General features: G+C 45.7%; 1 protein-coding gene across 2 annotated transcripts in view; it reads right to left on the bottom strand.

Moving 5' to 3' along the window:
* Nucleotides 1-11,549, bottom strand: part of HAO2 (hydroxyacid oxidase 2) — a 29,740-nt gene extending 18,191 nt beyond the window's left edge. Inside the window, exon 1 of one of the 2 annotated variants that reach the window (XM_054016387.1) lies at nucleotides 11,478-11,549. The gene's annotated coding sequence lies outside the window, so the exon portion shown is untranslated. The remainder of the gene's footprint in view (nucleotides 1-11,477) is intronic. The other variant, XM_054016388.1, reaches the window with a different exon arrangement.
* Nucleotides 11,550-24,403: the final 12,854 nt, after the last annotated feature.

Below are 24,403 nucleotides of genomic sequence, written 5' to 3' on the forward strand. Positions count from 1 at the left end.
TCGAGCCAAGGTTGTCCCCTACAACCATTTCTTCAACGAGGTCCTCACTACTCACCAAAACCAAATCTAAAATGGCATCCCCCCTCGTCGGTTCAGCAACTACTTGATGAAGGAATTCATCAGCTATCACGTCTAGGAAAATCTGAGCCCTATTATTGTTACTAGCATTTGTTCCCCAATCTATATCCGGGAAGTTAAAGTCTCCCATGATTACACAGTTCCTATTAGTATTTACTTCCCTAAAAACATTAAAGAGTTCTCTGTCCATATCCAGGCTAGATCCCGACGGTCTATAGCACACCCCAAGCACTATCCCAGGGGAGGCTCTAGTAGTTCTTTTACCCAGTGTGAGTATTGCCCAGACAGACCGTCTTATCCATTCCATCACTTATTATTTCTTTACAGTTTACCTCATTATTGACATACAATGCTACTCCCCCACCTTTGCCTTTGTTCCGGTCCTTCCTAAACAACACATACCTTCCATACCTGTACTCCAGTCATGACTACCGTTCCACCACGTTTCGGTTATTCCTATGATATCCGATTTCATTTCTCGGACCAGGAGCTCCAATTCCTCCATTTTGTTACCTAGGCTTCTCGCATTGGTGTATAAACATCTTAATTTATGCTGTTTGGCCTCTCTCACATTCGTTGTCCAATTTGGTACAGACACCGTACCACCAGTATGACCTATTAGTCTAGTATCCATCCTCCCCCTCCTCCTTATGTCCAATCTCTTCCCTCCGGCTATATCCATTCTTATCTCATTGTCCTCCCTCTCAATGTTATAATCTGGTGTGGAGATTAACTGTACATCTCCCAACCGTCTCCCCCAAATTCCTAGTTTAAAGCTCCTTTGATGAGATGTGCCAGCCTCCCTCCCAGAAGTCTATTTCCTTCCCTACTTAGGTGAAGTCTGTCCCGTGAGAACAGTTTTCTGTCTCCGAAAGCCTCCCAGTGACCATACATCCCAAAGCCCTCTTTATAGCACCACTCCCTTAGCCAACTATTTATCATCACAATCCTGTCACCCCTTTGCTGCCCTTCTCTAGGAACAGGCAGAATCCCACTGAAGATGATCTGAGCCTCGATTTCCTTAAGCGTCTTCCCCAGTCTGGCATAATCTCCCTTGATTCTCTCCAGTGAGAACCTAGCCGTGTCAGTCGTTCCTACGTGAAGGATGATCAAGGGGTTCTTACCTGCTCCTTTCAGGATCCTTTTCAACCGCAGGTCCACATCCCGTATCTTAGCGCCCGGTAGACAGCACACCCTTCTGTTCTCTGGGTCCACCCTGGTCATAGGCCTGTCTAACCTCCTCAGTAAGGAGTCCCCAATCATGTAAACCTGCCTTTGCCTGGTGACAGTGTGATCTACTAATCTATGCCCTGTTCCCTCTAGTTGCAACCCCTGTCCATTCCTATTTTCCCTTATAATCTCCCTTATGCCATCCTGTATCCTCCTGGGGCCCAGATTTGGTGCTGTCTCCATCAACTCCTCCCCTCTTTCTATGGGACTAGCTGCTCTTCTCTTCTTCCTCACCCTCCCACCTTCAGTTACCACCTGCTGCATGCCTTCCTCGTTTTCCAAACACCCAAACCTGTTCCCTGAGCTCTATTTCTCCTTCACTGGCCCTCCTTTTCCTTGGCCTGCTTCTCATGGTCACATGCTTCCACTGCCCTTGTTCTCAACCCGGCATTCCCCCCTCACAGGCCTTTGCCCCTGCTTTCACCTGTACTCCTGAGCATTCCCCTTCAGCCACTCCTTGCCTTTGCTCCATCAACTGCTCGAACCCCCTTCTAAACTCTACCAGGGTATCTATCTGCATCTCCAAACCTCGGATCTTTTCTTCCAGCAGCTCTATTAGGCAGCACTTCATACAGGCATACTCTGTTCAGGCTCCCCTGTTAGGACCATGTACATACCACAGCTGCCACATGCAATCATCTGCATTGTGTCCCCTGCTACTTGGCTCATGGCTGCTGTTGTCTGTGCCCACCTGCTCACCTGTGCCCTCCGCACCTGGGGTAACACAGCAGACGGGGCACCACGCCCTCCTGCCTCCCCTTCCACCTCCCCCTGTAAACTCCCACTCAAACTCCCCGGTCAAACTGCCTGGCTGGGTGGCCGCTTTTATAGGCCCTCTCCTCAGCCAAGCTCCGCCCCCTAATCAGGGCTCAGCTGCCCTCCCAGCACGCTGCCCCTACAGGCCTCTACACATACAAGCACTACAAAGACAGACACAAATACAGATACCTTCTCCTCCAATGGAACTCCCACTCAAACTCCCCTGTTAGCAGCCCTGTTTGCCGGCTCCTGGGGGATGGATAACTGGGGCTGGTCCTAGGACAGACTGGAGGCATTGGTGGGCAGAAGGGGCCTAGTTTTCAGGGAACAGGGACAGAAGTCTCTAACCACTAGAGAACACTCCCCTCAGACCCTGGAATGGAACCCAGGATTCCTGGGCCCCATCATTCCTTTGCTGTCAGCAAATATCTGTGTAACCCAAAATGTATGCCTCATCCCCCTCCCCCTAGTAGCTGGCCCACACAGAGAATGCCAACCTACTACTGCTACCAGTTACTCTTTTAGTTCAAGTGGTAGAGGGCTGTGCTGTGGATTTAAAATTTTGAAACCTGAAGATGACCCATGTGAGAATCAATATGGTTCAACATGATGGAATTTTGGGGGGTGGGGGGGGTTTCAGTTTGCTTTTTTAAAAAACCTAGGAAATTACTTACAAAAAATACATTTAAATCCCTTTAAGGTTGCAAAGTGAATCACTCAAAAGTTAGGAAATGCCACAGTTAAAGTTGCCGATGCCACCATAATTTGGCTCCTTTGTGTGTATGCATTATGATACACTCTTTAATTATATGATCAAATACTAGTTTTTTCCCCATAGAATTTCTGACTCATTTAGTGTACAGGATGGCCCATGCTCAGGGAATGAATCAGGGCTGTGTAAAGAAGAACGCTGTTGCCTGTAAAACCCCTCCCTCATTATTGCAGAATCTGGAAGGTGTGAGTGAATGAAGCAGGGGATTGCAGAAAGAGAAAGGACAGTCTTATGGATAAGGCAATTGAATGCCGCTCTGGAGAATTAGATTCTATCCCTGCCTGTGCCACAGAGTTCCTGTGGGATCCAACGAAAGCAAAAATTTTACAGTTGGCCACTAATTGAGTGTTCTTCATTTTCTGGATGCTTACATTGAAACAGAAGGGGTCTGATTTGCAGAAGTGCTGAGCACTCAGAGCTGCAACTGAAATCAATGAGAGCTATAGTCTGAACAGTGCCATAAAATGGTAAGTTCTAGAGAAAATCAGGCCATAAGCATCTCAAATTGGCGCCCCAAGTAAGTGGATACTTTTGACAATAATATCTCTGTGCCTCAGTTCCCCATCTGTAAAATGGGAATAACAATATTAGAGGTGTTCTGAAGATAAATTTGTTAATGTTTGTGAAGCACTGATATTATAGTGATGAGCACCATGGAAAAGTCCCTGAGGAAATAATAATTCTGTATTGAGAGCAATGTATGACTGGTGTTCACTAAATAATGCATATGCCCACACATTCAATCATGAAGATAATATTAATTTAATGAATAGCTGCTCATTAAGTGAGCACTGTCCAATGTGTTCACTCAATGAGGCAGTGGAAAAAATAGCATGTGATCATATAATTAAAGACTGTATCATAATGCATACACACAGGGGGCTGAATTAAGATGGCATAGGCCACCTTAATTCTGGCATTTCCTAACTTTTGAGTGCTTGACTTTGCAACCTTAATGTTCTTTTAACATAGGGTTTTTTTTAATGTAATCATATGTCTATAAGGGGAAATACTTCACAAGCAACTCAAATCACTTTCTTTGATGTCGGCCACAGTGTTAAGTGCACTGGGCCTAATTCTGTCTTCTTTGTACCTGTACAACCCCATGGATGCCACTTAGGAATGAAAGAATCACAAATGTGGGCAGAATTTGCCCCTTGATCTTTTTTAGATAGCTAAAACCAGAACCTAGTCTAACCTTAGCTACTGCTTTACCAGGTTGTGATTATCCAGGTTAATGATTACTTAACTTGGCCTCAAGCAAACCCTGCAAATTATCTTCTGCCCTAATGTTACAAAAAAGCATTACTGATATGGCCAGAAAGCAGAATGAAGCTTATATTTTATGATCTCTCTGTCTCAGTCTCTGTCTCCATGCTGTCTTCTCCAAGGTTCAGCTGTCAGAAAAAACAATCAATAACAGAGAGTGTGGGCCAAGTTCAGGGAGAACTTCATAGAATCATAGAATATCAGGGTTGGAAGGGACCTCAGGAGGTCATCTAGTCCAACCCCCTGCTCAAAGCAGGACCAATTCCCAGCTAAATCATCCCAGCCAGGGCTTTGTCAAGCCGGGCCTTAAAAACCTCCAAGGAAGGAGACTCCACCACCTCACTAGGTAACGCATTCCAGTGCTTTACCACCCTCCTAGTGAAAAAGTTTTTCCTAATATCCAACCTAAACCTCCCCCACTGCAACTTGAGACCATTACTCCTTGTTCTGTCATCTGCTACCACTGAGAACAGTCTAGATCCATTCTCTTTGGAACCCCTTTTCAGGTAGTTGAAATCGGCTATCAAATCCCCCCTTATTCTTATCTTCTGCAGACTAAACAATACCAGTTCCCTCAACCTCTCCTCATAAGTCATGTGCTCCAGCCCCCTAATCATTTTTGTTGCCCTCCGTTGGACTCTTTCCAATTTTTCCACATCCTTCTTGTAGTGTGGGGGCCAAAACTGGACATGGTACTCCAGATGACGCCTCACCAATGTTGAATAGAGGGGAATGATTACGTCCCTCGATCTGCTGGCAATGCCCCTACTTATACAGCCCAAAATGCCAGACTCTGCACTTGTCCTTGTTGAACCTCATCAGATTTCTTTTGGCCCAATCCTCTAATTTGTCTAGGTCCCTCTATATCCTATCGCTACCCTCCAGCATATCTATCACTCCTCCCAGTTTAGTGTCATCTGCAAACTTGCTCAGGGTGCAGTCCACGCCATCCTCCAGATCATTAATGAAGATATTGAACAAAACCGGCCCCAAGACCGACCCTTGGGGCGCTCCACTTGATACCGGCTGCCAACTAGACATGGAGCCATTGATCACTACCTGTGGAGCCTGACGATCTAGCCAGCTTTCTATCCACCTTATAGTCCGTTCATCCAACCCATACTTCTTTAACTTGCCGGCAACATCAATGGATGGTTGTGTTACATGTTGCTACCAGTAGGTGGTGTAAGTGAACATACATTAGAGGTGGAAGAGTAAGGCTGTAGTAGGAAAAGCACCCAACAAAAGCCTGTAAGAAGGTGCAAATTAAAGCAGCCTTTACATCCTCCTGCTGGTTCATTTTCCTGTGTTCCTCTCCACCCTTCTATAAATGATACCAGCCCTACACACATTCACCAATATGCAATCCTCACTTAGAACATTTTTGAATTTGGTCTAGAAAATTCTGAAAAGAGTAAATACAGAAACCTGCATCTAAACCCATTCCAGAATAAATGCAGTGCAAAACTATGTTCCGCTTCATAGTTAGAATTAGTGCTTGGTGAAAACTGCCAAATATTTTCCAGGAATATTCAGTTGACTTTTGTAATGAATTCATGTCCCTTTGATGTTTGCTTTCTGTGAATATTGTAGCAAATGAGTATGTGCGAAGGCAAATGTATAACATTTGGAGCAACTATAGGAGAATATTGGCACAAAGAAAATTTTGAAATTGTACTTGTAACTGTTCACACTGGAAATATGATTGTTAGTATTACTTCATCTAGTCAGAGAACAGAAATAACACTGCATGACATATGTGTGCAGTCAAAGCAGCAGGAATGTTGAATATCAAATACTTGCCAGTCAAAATGGGTTTATATGGAAAACAGATCCTTTGAAACTAACTTGATATCTCTATTTTTGATAAGATTATATAAGTTTGATTGATAAAGATAATAGGGTTGATGTAATAGATTTCAGTAAGGTGTTGACTTGGTATTGCATGACATTTTGATTAAAACTTGTATGATTTAAAACTAATCTAGCACATATTAAATGAATTAAAAACTGGCTAACGGATAAGTCTCAAAATGTAACTGTAAACAGGTAATCATCACTGAGTGGGTGTGTTTCTAGTAGGGTCCCACAGGGATCAGTTCTTGCTATTCTGTTTGCTATGCTATGCTATATTCTTGCTATGCTATTTCATATTTTTCCTGGAAGAAAACAAAAAATAATGACTGCTAAAGTTTGAAGATGTAAGTACCTACATGGGGAACAAATATTTGATAATTAGCTCTTCAGCCTAACAGAGAAAGATATAACGCAATCCAGTGGCTGGAAGTTGAAGCTAGCAAATTCAGACAGAAAATAAGGTGTAAATTTTACTAGTGGAGCAATTTATCAAGGGTCATGGTAGATTCTCCAACAATAGCAATTTTTACATCAAGATTGGATGTTTGTCTAAAAATACTGTTCTAGCAATTATTTTGGGGAAGTTCTATGGCCTGTGTTATACAGAAGATCAGACTAGATAATCACAGTGGTCCCTTCTGACCTTGCACTATATTAATCTATGAACTATTGTGAATAAACTACAGACCAAGAATTATTCACAGAAATGATTTGGAAAATAATGACAAAATATGAAATGAGTGTGAGGTGTTTCCTCATAATTCACAAAACAGAAAAAGAAGCAAAATTTGTTTAATAAACTATTTGTTACTAATAGTTTTGCAGGCCTAGTTAAAATAGACCTTTTACAGTGCAAATGAAAACGGAGGGGCTTCAGACTAGGAATAAATGTGCTGTTTACAATTTATTTTTTTTCTGAAAATACCCAGGAGAGTGCTCCAGCCCTCTCTGCTATCCTCCTATATTAATTAATTAGGAGTTGCAACCCTTATTGGGACCAGCACTTCAGATAGCCACAATGTGAGCTACCAGGTTGGAAAGGCGGCCAAATGATGACAACCTGTGCTCCAGACATAGAGAAACATAGACATAGAGGAGTTGATGGAGACAGCACCAATTATGGGCCACCAGAGGATACAGGAAGGCATAAGGGGGAGCATAAGGGAAGATAGGAGCAGACACAGGTCAGGACTAGAGGGATCAGAGACTAGATTACTAGATCGCACTGTTGCCAGGCGACGGCAGGTGTATGTAATTGGAGACTCTTTACTGAGGAGATTGGACAGGCCTGTGACCAGGGCGGACCCGGAGAACAGAAGGGTGTGCTGTCTACCGGGTGCAAAGATACGCGATGTGGACCTGCGGTTGAAAAGGATCCTAAAAGGAGCAGGTAAGAACCCCTTGATAATCCTTCATGTAGGAACGAATGACACGGCTAGGTTATCGTTAGAGAGAATCAAGGGAGATTATGCCAGGCTGGGGAAGACTCTCAAGGAGATAGAGGCTCAGGTTATCTTTAGTGGGATTCTGCCTGTTCCGAGGGAAGGGCAGCAAAGGGCTGATAGGATTGTGAGGATAAATAGTTGGCTAAGGGAGTGGTGCTATAAGGAGGGCTTTGGGATGTATGGCCACTGGGAGGCTTTCGGGGACAGACACCTGTTCTCGCGGGATGGGCTTCACCTGAGTAGGGAAGGAAATAGACTTCTGGGAGGGAGGCTGGCTCATCTTATCAAAAGAGCTTTAAACTAGGAAGTTTGGGGAGATGGTTGGGAGATGCACAGTTAATCTCCACGCCAGTTTCCGGTATTGAAAAGCTGAGTGTAATAAGAGGAGACATAGCCGGGGAGATGAGATTGGACATAGGAGGGACAGGGGGGACGAACACAAAGAGGCCCGCAACATACAGTGCTAGTAATGGGAGACAGGCTAAACGACATACATTAGGCTGTTTGTACACCAATGCGAGAAGCCTAGGTAATAAAATGGAGGAATTGGAGCTCTTGGTCCGAGAATTGAAACCGGATATCGTAGGAATAACTGAAACGTGGTGGAATGGCGGTCACGACTGGAACGCAGGTATGGAGGGGTATGCGCTGTTTAGGAAAGACCGGGATAAAGGTAAAGGTGGGGGGGTGGCATTGTATGTCAATAGTGAAATAAGCTGTAAAGAAATAATAGTGGATGGAATAGATAACACGGAGTCCGTCTGGGCGATACTCAAGCTGGGTAAAAGTACTACTAGAGCCTCTCCGGGGATAGTGCTTGGGGTGTGCTATAGACCGCCGGGATCGACCCAGGATATGGATAAGGAATTGTTTAATGTATTAAGGGAGGTAAATACTAATAGAAACTGTGTAATTATGGGGGACTTTAACTTCCCGGATATAGATTGGGGAACAAACGCTAGTAGCAATAATAGGGCTCAGATGTTCCTAGATGTGCTTGCAGATCAATTCCTTTATCAAGTGGTAGCTGAGCCGACGAGGGGGGAGGCCATTTTAGATTTGATTCTGGTAAGTAGTGAGGACCTTGTTGAGGAAGTGGTAGTGGGGGACAACTTGGGCTCCTGTGATCATGAGCTAATTCGCTTTAAACTAAATGGAAAGAGTACCAGAATTAAGTCAAAGACTAGGGTTTATAATTTTAAAAAGGCCAATTTTAACAAATTAAGGGGACTGGTAAGGGAAGTGGATTGGGCAAACGTATTAAGGGACCTAAAGGCAGAAGAAGCCTGGGATTACTTTAAGTTAAAGATGCAAGAGCTGTCAGAGGCCTGTATCCCCAAAAAGGGAAAAAGATTACTAAGCAAGAGACTTAGACCGAGCTGGATGAGCGACCGGCTGAAAGGGGCGATTAGGAAAAAACAGAAAGCGTACAAAGAGTGGAAGAGGGGAGGGATCAGTAAGGAAACTTACCTTAGTGAAGTCAGAGAATGTAGAGATAGAGTGAGAAAGGCCAAAGGCCGGGAAGAGTTAGACTTAGCGAGGGGAATTAAAAGTAATAGTAAGAGGTTTTACAGCCATATAAATAGGAAGAAAGCAAAGAAAGAAGAAGTGGGACCGCTGAAGACTATAGCCGGAGAGGAGATTAAAGATAATCTAGGCATGGCGCAATATCTCAATGAATATTTTGCATCGGTGTTTAATGAGGCCAATGAAGGTATTAGGGATACTAGCACCGTTACAGAGGGGCATACGGGATGGGGGATTACCGCATCCGAGGTAGAAACAAAACTAGAACGCCTTAATGGGACTAAGTCGGGTGGACCGGACGATCTTCATCCGAGAATATTGAAGGAATTGGCGCGGGAAATAGCAGGCCCATTAGCGACTATATTTAATGAATCTGTAAACTCGGGGGTAGTCCCGTTAGCCTGGAGAATAGCCAATGTGGTTCCTATTTTCAAGAAAGGGAAAAAAAGTGACCCGGGTAACTATAGGCCTGTTAGTTTAACATCAGTAGTGTGCAAGGTGCTGGAGAAGATTCTGAAAGAGAAACTAGTTGAGGACCTTGAAGTTAATGGCAAATGCGATAAATTACAGCATGGTTTTACGAAGGGCAGATCGTGCCAAACGAATCTGATCTCCTTCTTTGAGAAAGTAACGGACTTATTAGATAAGGGAAATGCGGTGGACCTAATATACCTGGATTTCAGTAAAGCGTTTGATACAGTACCCCATGAGGAACTATTGGTTAAAATGAAAAACATGGGGATCGATATGAAAATCCAGAGGTGGATAGGGAATTGGTTAATGGGGAGAATGCAGCGGGTCGTATTAAAGGGTGAATTGTCGGGTTGGAGGGAGGTTACTAGTGGAGTGCCTCAAGGTTCGGTTTTGGGACCCATCTTATTTAATCTATTTATAACTGACCTCGGGACCGATTGCAAGAGAGGGCTGATAAAGTTTGCGGATGATACGAAGGTGGGAGGAGTTGCAAACTCGGAGGAGGATAGGGATACTCTGCAGGGAGACTTGAATGAGCTTGTGAATTGGAGTATCAGAAATAGGATGAAATTTAATAGTAAAAAGTGTAAGGTGATGCACTTGGGGACGAATAATAACAATTTTAGTTACAAGATGGGGACGCATTGGTTAGAAGTAACGGAAGAGGAGAAGGACCTAGGGGTCCTTGTGGACCGCAGGATGACTATGAGTCGGCAATGTGACGTGGCGGTGAAAAAAACCAATGCGGTCTTGGGATGTATTAGGCGAGGTATATGTAGTAGAGATAGGGAGGTCCTGCTTCCGTTGTATAAGGCGCTGGTGAGACCTCATTTGGAGTACTGTGTGCAGTTCTGGTCTCCAATGTTTAAAAAAGATTAACTCAAACTGGAACGGGTGCAGAGAAGGGCGACTAAGATGATCAGAGGAATGGAAAACCTGTCGTATGAAAAGAGATTAGAGGAGCTTGGGTTGTTTAGTCTGACAAAGCGAAGGCTGAGGGGGGATATGATTGCTATCTTTAAATATATCAGAGGGGTTAATACAAGGGAGGGAGAGGAATTATTCCAGTTTAGTACTAATGTGGACACGAGAACGAATGGATACAAACTGGCCGGGGGGAAGTTTAGGCTTGAAATTAGACGAAGGTTTCTGACCATCAGAGGGGTGAAATATTGGAACGGCCTTCCGAGGGAAACGGTGGGGGCAATGGACCTGTCTGGTTTTAAGATTAAGTTGGATAAGTTTATGGAGGGAATGGTTTAATGATAAAACATAGTAGCCAAGGAAAACCAAGCAATGGTACATGAACAGCATAATGGCCAACAAGGGTCAGGCTAGAGACTCTTGCCTATATGCTCGGGGTATTACTGATCGCCATATTTGGGGTCGGGAAGGAATTTTCCTCCAGGGTAGATTGGCTGAGCCTCTGGAGGTTTTTCGCCTTCCTCCGCAGCATGGGGCAGGGATCACTAGCAGGAGGGTCTCAGCCGATTGAAGTCACTAAAACACAGGATTGGGGACTTCAACGGTAGAGTCCAGGGAAGGATCTTGCGGCCTGCAGCATGCAGGGGGTCAGACCAGATGATCATAATGGTCCCTTCTGACCTTAATGTCTATGAGTCTATGAGTCTAAACACATTGGCTATGTAGACAAAATCACTCAACCAAACTTCCAAGAGTAGATATGGCCTGTCTCACTGACAGACATGTTTAACTCTCCACTAAAAGATAGGGACCTGTAATTCTCCACTAGAGCAACTCCAGTAATAGTTGCAATATCGGAGGCAGTAGCGTAGACAGGACTTGGGTGTTTTTGTCACTGTGTCATCTTCTCTGAGAAGGTGACACAGTGACATGTGCATGAGGTACACATCTGCATGATAGCAGACAAAAGGGGAACCACACCAGAGGAGAGTTATAGGACTTAAGTTTCCTAGTGCAAAGAAAGCAAAAGTCACCAAGGACAAATATGAAATCAAATTATTTCACAGCAGGAAAAGCAGGAACCATAGTCACCCAGACACAGCCCTTATTCATCTCTCAATCATTTGAAAAAATCAACTTACTTTGCGCTTTAAAAGCAAGCAGAACCAGGTGAGACTCCAGGCTTCAAAGTGAATTACAGACCTACAAAATGGCCACTATTTTCTGGAGTGAATAAACAACTACGAGAGATTAAAGCTTAACCTACCAGCAAACTTTGTACTTTTGTGTTTGTCTAAATTTGTTCTGAAAGAAAGTTCCTGCCAAAGACACAGATCATATTTATTACAAACTGATTGCTTGGCAAACATCCCTGGGAACTGCTGGGTGACAGTGACTGAAGGCAGTGCAGTCATCAATGGAAGGTACAGAGCCACTGCAGCAGAATGCAGCATACTTGGGACTGGATATTGCAGTGCAAAGACTACTGGACTGCAGCATCCCAGAAGGTAATGCAGAGTAAATAACACTGAAGCATGTGCAGAGCAGGTCCAAGGCCTGTATGGGGTGTATGGCCTCCCAGGGCACCATGCTTTGGGGCTTCAAGGATTCACATTCTGGGAGCCCTTCCCTGGTAGCATTTGTCTAAGACCAACCCTAGTTATTTGCTCTGAACACAACCATATTTCAGATCCTATCCCAGAGATGGGAGGAAAAGAGATGGACACTTTGAAACATCTTTGGTGCAAATACCTTTGAACATCACCAGTTCCTGCTGATACCACTTTTCCCCTCCTTTCCTCAAATGGCACGAAAAAGAAACCCCACAGTGAATGCAAGTACAGGACACCATGAATGGGGCGGGGAGAAGACCTTAGTTTTTCTCTCCCTAGTACCACTCCCCTGTCTCCTCCATTGGGTAAGGTGCGGGCTGTGGGCTACCAGAAACAACAGTCTGCTGTTGTGTCAGAGTTATGTAGTGTTTAAATCAGAGGTTCTCAAACTCGGGGTGGGGACCCCTCAGGGGGTCACGAGGTTATTACATGAGGAGTCACGAGCTGTCAGCCTCCACCCCAAACCCCGCTTTATATCCAGCATATATAATGGTGTTAAATATATAAAAAAGTGTTTTTAATTTAGAAGGGGGGTCGCACTCAGAGGCTTGTTATTTGAAAGGGGTCAGCAGTACAAAAATTTGAGAACCACTTGTTTAAATAAATATAATGTAAGTGTTAAATATAGACCCTCTGTACCTCAATAAGAACATACATGCCAAGTTTTCTTTGAACAGACAGAACGATTTATCAATGAACTTGACTGGCCATGCCCCCACGTTCCAACAGTGGATAAGGACCAGGGGCTCACAGATAGGCACTTAGCCCCCAAATTTCAAAAGCGGCTACTGCTTTTGGGTGTGTTGGTTTTTAAGGATTCCATCAAAGGGCTGCCAGCTCTACCCGCTTTCCCTGTAACCTGCAGCTTTTCAGGCCCTCATACTCAGGTCTGTGGGGAAAAACCCCTCTGATAGGCTGTCCTTCCCCATTGCCTCCTGGGAAAATGCTGCTCCACGTGCTGCAGAGCTTCTTCGTCTACCCTCAGCACATGGAGCAAGCAGAGGTCCCTTCTACCCCCTCACTTGTCTAAGGGGTCAAGAGTGCTCCCCAAGCTCTCGGCCCTCCTGCGTCCCAGCTGGCTTTGCAGCTTTGTCTCTCTGGCTGCTAGTGCTGCCCCCTCCCCAGCCCTACCCCACCCCTCATGCCTAGGGAGAGGTGAGAGAATCCTGCACGCTCTAGTACTGCCAAGCCCAGGAGTTCAAAAAGCGTGAATCAGGCTCTGAAAATTCATGATTTTGGCTTTAAAATGATGAGATTTTAAAAAATAACAAATGTTGGATTATTTGTATCTGTCTTCTAGTTCGGGAGCCTTTTGGGTTCACATTTTCAAGCTTTTCTCTGCAAGTGTAAGAGCTGGAGACTTATTTTTTTAAATGAAAGGTGAGATTCTCATAAGAATGGCCCTACTGGGTCAGACCAGTGGTCCGTTTAGTTCAGTATCTTGTCTCTGACAGTGGCCACTACTAGGGCTACAGGAGGAATGTACAGAACAGTGCAGTTGGTGTGATCTACCTTGTGTTCCCCTCCTGGCTTCTGGCAATCAGAGGCTCAGGGATGCCTGGAGCATGGGGTTGCATCCCTGATCATTGTGGCTAATAGCCATTGATGGACCTGTCCTCCATGAACGTATCTAGTTCTTTTTTGAACCCAGTTTTGGTCTTTACAATAGCCCCTGGCAATGAGTTCCACAGATTAATTGTGTGTTGTATGGAAAAGTACTTCTTGTTTTTTATTAAACTTGATACCTATTAATTTCATTTGGTGACCCTTGGTTTTTGTATTGTGGGAAAGGGAAATAATACTTCTCTATTCACTTTCTCTACACCATTCATGATTTTATAAACCTCTATCATATCCACCCTTAATCATCTCTTTTCTAAACTGAACAGCCCTCATCTTTTTAATCTCTTCTTATATGAAAACCATTCCATAGCCTTGATCATCTTTATTACCCTTCTCTGAACCTTTTCCGGTTCCACTATGCTTTTTGAGATGCGACAACCAGAACTGGACTAAAATGTTGGTGCACCATGCCTTTATATAGTGGCATTATGATATTTTCTATCCCTTTCCTAATAGTTCCTAACATTCTGTTAGCCTTTTTGACCACTGCTGAGCACTGAGTTGAAGTTTTCAAAGATCTATCCATGGTGTCTCCAAGATCTCTTTCTTGAGTGGTGTAGCGAGGCGGTGGGATACCCCACAGCCCCGCTGAGGGCCGAACCTCCCCTAACACCAACATGGGCAGAGCCACTGGGTCCGGCGCCCGCCCCTCAGAGGTCACGGCGCCGACCCGGAAGTATAAAAGCCCGCCTGCAGAGCTCAGTGGAGAACAAGCCGGCGGAGAGAGCAGACGGCTGTGGCCGAGCTCCCGCTTGGGAGACAGCCGCAGGCCGCGACCGGCCTGCTGACTTACCAGGCCTATCGAGCCTACCTCTCACCCGGTACCCTGAGGAGGACTGGCCAAGCCTGCCCCGTTCCAGCTATCCCGAGGAGGAGCTGAGCGTACCCTTCGCTACCTACCCGGAGGAACCGATGCTGGTGGAGAGCACTGAGGATACTAGGACGGCCCAGGTACCCTCCGAGGGGGAGTGTGGAAGTAGCCCGGGGGCAGCCGACCCCAGTCTGGCTGCAGCACTGCCAGAGCCGATGTCACTGTGTTGCGGCCAGGATCCCCATTGACAGCAGCGAGTTTCCACCGCTGCTAGGACCCCAGGCTGGGACGCAGTGGAGTGGGAGGGCCTGCGTCCCCCCTGCCACCCGCTCCTTGGCTGGCAGACTCCCCCTTCCTCCTGGCCTAGAGAGGCTGGGACCTCTTGCTCATTGACTCAGCCCCTGCTTAAGGGCCTGGGTTTCTGACTCACTGTTTGATTGCAGCCCAGGCCCTTAAGCAGGTGCTGAGTCAATGTTTGTAGCAGCCCAGGACCTAGGTCAGGGCAGGGCAGCAATTCAATACTCAGTCAGGAACCCAGGCCCTTAAGCAGGTGCTGAGTCAATATTTGTAGTAGCCCAGGCCCTAGGTCAGGGCGGGGCAGCAATCAAACAGTCAGTCAGAAACCCAGACCCTTAAGCAGGGGCTGAGTCAATGAGCAAGAGGTCCCAGCCTCTCCAGGCCAGGGAAAGGGGGAGTCTGGCAGAGGGGAGGCAGGCCCTCCCACTCCACTGCATCCCAGCCTGGGGCCCTAGCAGCTGCAGAAACTCGCTGCTGTCAGTGGGGATCCTGGACGCAACACACTGACATTGGCTTTGGCAGGGCTGCAGCCAGACTGGGGTCGGCTGCCCCCGGGCTACTTCCACACTCCCCCTCGTACGGTACCTGGGCCGTACTAGTATCCTCGGTGCTCTCCACCAGCATCGGTTCCTCCGGGTAGGTAGCGAAGGGTACGCTCGGCTCCTCCTCGGGATAGCAGGAAAGGGGCAGGCTCGGCTCCTCCTCAGGGTAGCTGGCACGGGGCAGGCTCGGCTCCTCCTCGGGATAGCTGGAACGGGGCAGGCTTGGACAGTCCTCCTCAGGGTACCGGGCGAGGGGTAGGCTCGGCTGGCCTGGTGACTCAGCAGGCCGGTCGCGGCCTGCTACTGTCTCCCAAGCGGGAGCTCGGCCACAGCCATCTGCTCTCTCCGCCGGCTTGTTCTCCACTGAGCTCTGCAGGTGGGCTTTTATACTTCCGGGTCGGCGCCGTGTCCTCTGGGGGGCGGGCGCCGGACCCGGTGGCTCCGCCCACGTTGGTGTTAGGGGAAGTTCAGCCCTCAGCGGGGCTGTGGGGTATCCCACCACCTCGCTACAAGTGGTAACAGCTAATTTAGATCCCATCATTTTATATGTATAGTTGGGATTATTTTTTCCAATGTGCATTATTTTGCATTTAACAAAGTTGAATTTCATCTGCTATTTTGTTGCCCAGTCATTCAGTTTTATGAGATCCCCTGTACCTCTTTGCAATCAGCTTTGAACTTAACTGTCTTGAACACTTATGTATCATCTGCAAACTTTGCCACGTCAGTGTTCACTCCCTTTTCCAGATCATTAATGACCTAACCAGGTGGAAGAGGTGGATGAGGCTTTTTTCAAGCAACTAACAAAATCATCCAAAGCCCAAGACTTGGTGGTGATGGGGGACTTCAACTATCCGGATATATGTTGGGAAAATAACACAGCGGGGAACAGACTATCCAACAAATTCTTGGACTGCATTGGAGACAACTTTTTATTTCAGAAGGTTGAAAAAGCTACTAGGGGGGAAGCTGTTCTAGACTTGATTTTAACAAATAGGGAGGAACTCGTTGAGAATGTGAAAGTAGAAGGCAGCCTGGGTGAAAGTGATCATGAAATCATAGACTTTGCAATTCTAAGGAAGGGTAGAAGGGAGAACAGCAAAATAGAGACAATGGATTTCAGGAAGGCAGATTTTGGGAAGCTCAGAGAGCTGATAGGTAAGGTCCCATGGGAATCAAGACTGAGGGGAAAAACAACTGAGGAGAGTTGGCAGTTTTTCAAAGGGACACTATTAAGGGCCCAAAAGCAAGCTATTCCGCTGGTTAGGAAAGATAGAAAATGTGGCAAAAGACCACCTTGGCTTAACCACGAGATCTTGCACGATCTAAAAAATAAAAAGGAGTCATATAAAAAATGGAAACTAGGACAGATTACAAAGGATGAATATAGGCAAACAACACAGGAATGCAGGGGCAAGATTAGAAAGGCAAAGGCACAAAATGAGCTCAAACTAGCTACGGGAATAAAAGGAAACAAGAAGACTTTTTATCAATACATTAGAAGCAAGAGGAAGACCAAAGACAGGGTAGGCCCACTGCTTAGTGAAGAGGGAGAAACAGTAACAGGAAACTTGGAAATGGCAGAGATGCTTAATGACTTCTTTGTTTCGGTCTTCACCGAGAAGTCTGAAGGAATGCCTAACATAGTGAATGCTAATGGGAAGGGGGTAGGTTTAGCGGATAAAATAAAAAAAGAACAAGTTAAAAATCACTTAGAAAAGTTAGATGCCTGCAAGTCACCCGGGCCTGATGAAATGCATCCTAGAATACTCAAGGAGCTAATAGAGGAGGTATCTGAGCCTCTAGCTATTATCTTTGGAAAGTCATGGGAGACGGGAGAGATTCCAGAAGACTGGAAAAGGGCAAATATAGTGCCCATCTATAAAAAGGGAACTAAAAACAACCCAGGTAACTACAGACCAGTTAGTTTAACTTCTGTGCCAGGGAAGATAATGGAGCAAGTAATTAAGGAAATCATCTGCCAACACTTGGAAGGTGGTAAGGTGATAGGGAATAGCCAGCATGGATTTGTGAAGAACAAATCATGTCAAACCAATCTGATAGCTTTCTTTGATAGGATAACGAGCCTTGTGGATAAGGGTGAAGCGGTGGATGTGGTATACCTAGACTTTAGTAAGGCATTTGATACGGTCTCGCATGATATTCTTATCGATAAACTAGGCAAATACAAATTAGATGGGGCTACTATAAGGTGGGTGCATAACTGGCTGGATAATCGTACTCAGAGAGTTGTTATTAATGGTTCCCAATCCTGCTGGAAAGGAGTAACGAGTGGGGTACCGCAGGGGTCTGTTTTGGGACCGGCTCTGTTCAATATCTTCATCAACGACTTAGATATTGGCATAGAAAGTACGCTTATTAAGTTTGCGGATGATACCAAACTGGGAGGGATTGCAACTACTTTGGAGGACAGGGTCATAATTCAAAATGATCTGGACAAATTGGAGAAATGGTCTGAGTTAAACAGGATGAAGTTTAACAAAGACAAATGCAAAGTGCTCCACTTAGGAAGGAAAAATCAATTTCACACATACAGAATGGGAAAAGACTGTCTAGGAAGGAGTACGGCAGAAAGGGATCTAGGGGTTATAGTGGACCACAAGCTAAATATGAGTCAACAGTGTGATGCTGTTGCAAAAAAAGCAAACATGATTCTGGGATGCATTAACAGGTGTGTTGTGAGCAAGACACGAGAAGTCATTCTTCCGCTCTACTCTGCTCTGGTTAGGCCTCAGCTGGAGTATTGTGTCCAGTTCTGGGCGCCGCATTTTAAAAAAGATGTGGAGAAACTGGAAAGGGTCCAAAGAAGAGCAACAAGAATGATTAAAGGTCTTGAGAACATGACCTATGAAGGAAGGCTGAAAGAATTGGGTTTGTTTAGTTTGGAAAAGAGAAGACTGAGAGGGGACATGATAGCAGTTTTCAGGTATATAAAAGGGTGTCATAAGGAGGAGGGAGAGAACTTGTTCACCTTAGCCTCTAAGGATAGAACCAGAAACAATGGGTTTAAACTGCAGCAAGGGAGGTCTAGATTGGACATTAGGAAAAAGTTCCTAACTGTCAGGGTGGTTAAACACTGGAACAAATTGCCTAGGGAGGTTGTGGAATCTCCGTCTCTGGAGATATTTAAGGGTAGGTTAGATAAATGTCTACTAGGGATGGTCTAGGCAGTATTTGGTCCTGCCATGCGGGCAGGGGACTGGACTCGATGACCTCTCGAGGTCCCTTCCAGTCCTAGAATCTATGAATCTATGAATCTATGTTGAACAGCATAGGTCTCAGTACAGATCCTTGGGGATACCGCTGTTTACCTCTCTCCACTGTGAAAACTGACAGTTTATTACTAGCTTTTGTTTTCTATCTTTTAACCAGTTACTGAACCATGAGAGGACCTTCCCTCTTAGCCCAGGACTGCTTAATTTCCTTAATAGCTTTTGGTGAGGAACCCTGTTAAAAGCTTTCTAAAATCCAAGTATTGTACACTATATTGACTGGATCATCCTTATCAATGTGCCTGTTGACACTCTTGAAGAATTCTAATAGATTGGTAAGGCATGATTTACCTTTACAAAAGCCATGTTGGTCCTTCCCCAACAAATCATGTTTATGTATGTGTTTGATAGCTGTGTTCTTTATGATAGTTTCTATCAATTTGTCTGGTACTCAAATTAGGTTTACCAGCCTGTAATTTCCAGGATTAACTCAGGAGCCCTTCTGAAAATTGGTGTTACACTAGGTAACTTCCAGTCATCTGGGACATACTAAGTTTCAGTATAGGTTACATACCACAGTTAGAAGTTCTTCAGCTTCATATTTGAGTTCCTTCAGGACTCTTGAGTGAATACCAGCTAGGTCTGGTCACCGATTACTGGTTAATTTGTCAATTTGTTCTAAAACATCTTCTACTGACACATCAGTGTGGGACAATGCATCAGCTTTGTCAGCCAAAAAGCAGAGCTGAGGAACTACACTATCAGCAGCCACGTCTCAGCTGTTGATTTTGTGCTGATTACAGTCATTGGTGGCCAATTGCTGCTCTAGGTACCAGTGAACCCCTTAGCGTAGATAAGATAACCACGCTTTGCTCCGGTGGCGTTTACCCTTGCTTGAAACCCTACCGTAAACTCTACTGGTGCCTGTCTACAGTAAGGTCTGTTGTGATAATTGGGCCTACAAATTTACCTTAATTGTGAGTTCAACTGTAAAAAAGTAAGTGCAATTTTTTAGGATGTCACAATGATCTATAATATCAAATGTTGATGGGAAATGGTATGAAAGGGAGACAGAAAGACTGAATTAGTGCAAACAAAAAAAGGCTTACTGATATAACTCATGGGCTATGCTGAGATCATGCTTGGTAAACAAGAAAAGTGCCAGACTGAAAAAATCAATGAACCAAAATTGGTGTGTCAAAAATTAGGCCTAATTGGTGGATAAAATAATGAGTGTAAGAACTATTCTGCCCACTACTTCCTTTGTGGGTCCTTAAACAAAGAGACTTTGGGCACAAAAATTGGCTACTGGAGTGAGTTTCACCATGATGGCTCCCCTCCCCGCATTTTCTAGGATCCAGGCCTTCATATTGATCCTGAGAGATGTCCTGACCACATTGAGCCAGAGAGATGGATCCAGGTGACATCGCCACCTCTACCGGCTCCAGCTGGGATGAAACAGCTCCATCCCAACCCATCTAATTTCTTCTATCTTCCCCAAAAGGAAAGTAGGGTTACCATACTTAACAAATAAAAAAAGAGGACCCTCCATGGGGTCCTGGCCCCGCCCATTTCCCACTAGCCCCAACGCCGCCCCTTCCCCGCCCCAACCCCGCCCTAACTCCGCCCCCTCCTCCCTCCCACTCCCAGCCCCACGGAAAGGGCTGCCCGAGCGCTACCAGCTTCACGGTTTGCCGGGCAGCCCCCAGACCCTGCGCCCCCGGCCGGCTTCCCCAGCGCAGCTGGAGCTCGGGAGGGGAAGCGCCCAGCTGGGGGCGCAGGGTCTGGAGGCTGCCCGGCAAACCGTGAAGCCGGTAGCGCTTGGGCTTCGGGCAGCCCCCTTGCCTCCAGACCCTGCGCCCCCAGCCGGGCACTTCCCCTCCCGGGCTCCGGCGGTGCAGGGTCCGGAGGCATGGGGGCTGCCCGAAGCCGGTAGCGCTCGGGCAGCCCGGCTCTTAAACAGAGCCGAAGAGTCAGGGGAGGAGCAGAGCCGCCGCGGCCGGAGGCTCTGCTCGTCCCCTGACTCTTCGGCTCTGTTTAAGAGCCGGGCTGCCCGAGCGCTACGGGCTTTGGGCAGCCCCCATGCCTCCGGACCCTGCGCCCCCAGCCGGGCACTTCCCCTCCCGGGCTCCGGCGACGCAGGATCCGGAGGTATGGGGCTGCCCAAAGCCCGTAGTGCTCGGCTCTTAAACAGAGCCGAAGAGTCGGGGAGGAGCAGAGCCGCCGCGGCCGAAGGCTCTGCTCCTCCCCTGACTCTTCAGCTCTGTTTAAGAGCCGAGCTGTCCGAGCGCTACCGGCTTCGGGCAGCCCCCATGCCTCCGGACCCTGTGGGAGGGGAAGTGCCCGGCTGGCGGCTGGGGTCCGGAGGCAAGGGGGATGCCTGAGGCCCATAGCGCTCGGGCAGTTCGGCTCTTAAACAGAGCCGAAGAGTCAGGGGAGGAGCAGAGCCGCCGCGGGAGGGGAAGTGCCTGGCCGGCACTTTCCCGGACATATTCGGCTTTTTGGCAATTCCCCCCGGACGGGGGTTTGAGTGCCGGAAAGCCGGACATGTCCGGGAAAAAACGGACGTATGGTAACCCTAAGGAAAGTATTACCAAGTTAAATGCCATCTAACAGACTGTCAAACAAGGGGGTTTGTCCTTTAAAAACTCTCTCCAGCTAATGTGAAAAAGAACAAGAAACACTATTAAAATGAGGACCTGGCTTAATACTTTACATTTCAAATTTTTAACCAGTTTTTTCCCTCATTATCTTTAACAAAAGGTTAAAAGGATGTTTCATGGTGTGTTTCCCACAGTACTAAGCAGAATGAGGTCTCTGTATACCAAACCCCGAACCTTGTTAAAAACTGTATACTGTTGGACTGTGACTGGGTTATGTTAACATCTTTGGCTTGTATATTCCATCTAAATTGATACAAAGGTTGACTTGGTACAACTACACTGATAGCAGTAATCAGTGCAAAGTTCCAGTCTACATAAGGCCTAATTCAATTTGCAAATTAAAAATCTACTATTATTCTGCCTGAAGATGTTGACAAATATGCCAGCTTGAGACATCTTGGGCCTAATTTTCAGTTGCTATTGACTTCCATTGGAGTTTTTGATGCTCAGCATTTTCTGAAAATGAGTCCTGAGGTGTCTCAAATTGGGCACCCAATAACTGAGGCACTGCTCTGATCCAATCTGGCAGGTTCTGTGGTCCTAACTGCAGTATTGCAAGCCTGGGACATTTGCACCATTTTCTTTCTGCCAGGCCTAGTAAAGATTTTCATTTTTATTCTATCCATGTCTGAGTATTGGCCAACGCTCTACTAGGTACCGGAGACTTTAAGATTAGCTTATGAAGCACTTTCAAGCCTGTGATACACTGAGAATGCTGCAATGTACCCACTGGCGTTCACTCATCACTACATTTGCAGGGGCCCAAAAAAAGCACACTTCAGTAATGGTCACTTCTGTGCTCTTTAGTTGTCTTTCTTTTCCAGTTAGATGGTATTGGCGTAAAGTGGCCTATTGGTTACATATCATTTTATAAGAGGAAAAACACTATCTCCTGTCATGCACTTGGGCATCCATGGTAGAGGTAGGGAAGCTCCTGTGTTTGTTTTCTCCCCACTAGATGTCAGCTTTGCTTTACAAATATCAAAATTAATGCTGGCATAAAAAAAGCCTTTGCTTAGGGTTCTGCCAGACACAAAGGGCATAAAACAGCCTGGTGCCTTTACCGGTGTCTGCTAATATGCTTAGAAATCTTAATTCCATGCTTTTTATCCTCAACAGTCATTAGTACACAGTGTGACGCTGTGATAAATCCAGACTGGACCAATATAAATTTCAGCTGAAATCATCATCAGGGTCCTTTGCCATTGTTCTCAAGTTGCACATGCTCAGTGAACACCCTACCTTTAGGATGTACATTGTCTAGCAAACTCACCAAACTTAAGGGTTTTCAAGTGTTCAGCCATCACCATTACATACAGATTAAAAAGGGCCAATGCCACTATATTTGGGTTTCTCAAACAGAAAATAAAGACACCCTTGGTTTTAGATTCTGGCCTATAGGAGATTGAGTATTTAACACTTGCTTCCCAACATTGTCCTGCTCACTTGTGACTGACTCAAGATAAAATAAAAATGGCTCTCTCTCTTTTAAGTAGTGTTTGCCCTGTTTCTAGGATAGTGAGGAAAATAAAATAAGAAACATGTACTCCTACAATTCAGCATTCAGGCCAAAACACTGTTGACGTTCAAGTCTGCCTTTTTATATGATTTTTGCCAGCTGGTTATTTGCAGTTGATTATTTTTATGCGAGTGCACAGTCTGAAGTTTAGAGAGACAAGGCAGGTGAGGTAATATTGGACCAGCTTCTGTTGGTGAGAGAAGCATATAATTTTGTGAGTCCAAGCAAAAACTTCCTGTGTAAACATGTGCAAGTTTCTACAGCAATCACAATGTTTATTAGCCCAGGTTGGTTATTCTGTTTGATTTTATAGCGAGCAAATAACTATGTCTCATGCTGTCATCTCACTCTAGCATCCAGTAGTGGCAGGTTGGGATTGGGACTTTGGAAGAATTTGGTGGGGAGCCTGGCTTGACATAATTCTAAGTGATGTAAACCAGATGGCAAAACTATTAAGTCAGCAGTGATTCTTCTTATCAGATTTGTTTCTTGGGCATATGCTCCAGGTTTTGCAGAAAAACACTTTCCCCTTATATGTTGTTCATGGGGGAAAGTCCTCTCAAATTTCTACCCTTTTATTATAGGTTCAGATGGAAGCAAGTCTTAAACTTGATGCTGCTTAACACTTCCGATTATAAGGTTCCATTTCAATTGACTATCACTTTGTCAGATTTTAATTATTCAGGATGAGTTTTTCTATGCTCGCTCTCTGTGTTGAGCTGAATATTTTGGAAAGTTGCAGCAAAAGTGGTTAAGCAGTTTCCAGGAATGAAGCTCCTCATGCTAAATTCTTACAACTGTTCCATTGATAAGCTCATGCAGCTCTATGCTTGAAGAAGGGGATAATTCCTGGGATCACGGAGGTTCCTTTTGCTGTCTTTGTGAAAATCCACCCAGATTTGACCAAGTCATAAGCCCCTGAAAATCCCTGTTTGCATATGCTCAGCAGACCTTGTTATCGGTCTGGCAGATAATTTCTCTGAAGATTCTGCCTGCACTGAGTATGATCCACCCTAGGGCTGCAGGAACTGAACAGAACTTTCCCTGCAGTTGCTGCTCCATGCAGCCAGGGGTCATTGTGGTGCAGGGATACTGTCTCTTCTGTCAGAGGGGTAGCCATGTTAGTCTGGATCTGTAAAAAGCAACAGAGAGTCCTGTGGCACCTTTAAGACTAACAGATGTATTGGAGCGTAAGCAAAAAAAATTCATGACCAGACTCCAAAGAGAAACTGAGCTTCAGTTCATTTGCAAATTTGACACCATCAGATCAGGATTAAACAAAGACTGAATGGCTAGCCAACTACAAAAGCAGTTTCTCCTCCCTTGGTGTTCACACCTCAACTGCTAGCAGAGGACCTCACCCTCCCTGATTGAACTAACCTCGTTATCTCCAGACTGATTCTTGTCTGCATATTTATACCTGCCTCTGGAAATTTCCATTACATGCGTCTGACGAAGTGGGTATTCACCCACGAAAGCTCATGCTCCAATACATCTGTTAGTCTTAAAGGTGCCACAGGACTCTCTGTCTCTTCTGTGCTCTCAATGCCTCACAAAAGATGCTCAGGCAGTACAGAGGAGGAGGAAGCACAATGATTTAACTGCACATTGGGAACCACTGAACTAGAGAGGACAGAGATTATCCTTCTCTCCATGGATAGATGCAGCATTGCTCATCTAAACCGACAGTTAGCCTAATAACTGTGAAAGTAAAAGCCAGACTAGTAAAATACAATGTCTTGCACTGGGTGAGAGGGAGGGTGTACA

The sequence above is a fragment of the Malaclemys terrapin genome, chromosome 1, assembly GCF_027887155.1.
Source record: "Malaclemys terrapin pileata isolate rMalTer1 chromosome 1, rMalTer1.hap1, whole genome shotgun sequence".
Lineage (NCBI taxonomy): Eukaryota > Metazoa > Chordata > Testudines > Emydidae > Malaclemys > Malaclemys terrapin.